This window comes from Sinocyclocheilus grahami, unplaced genomic scaffold (assembly GCF_001515645.1).
Source record: "Sinocyclocheilus grahami isolate Dianchi unplaced genomic scaffold, SAMN03320097.WGS_v1.1 scaffold4192.1, whole genome shotgun sequence".
Classification (NCBI taxonomy): Eukaryota; Metazoa; Chordata; class Actinopteri; order Cypriniformes; family Cyprinidae; genus Sinocyclocheilus; species Sinocyclocheilus grahami.
The window spans coordinates 1-209 of NW_015509175.1; positions in this window are offsets into that span (position 1 = coordinate 1).

Consider the following 209-nt stretch of genomic DNA (forward strand, 5'->3'; position numbering starts at 1 on the left):
TAACAGAAGTCATTTCTTTAATCAGGAAGTGACGTTATTTATTTAAGGGAAATCAGCACCACGAATATCAATAATGATCGGACGAATTCTGTATTTAAAGCATACATTAATTTTGCATATTAAACTGGATTCATACATTTAAAGATGCCCTAGTTCTCATCTGCACCTGGATCTTTTCAAACCTCCAATCATAACCAGAGGAGAAATAT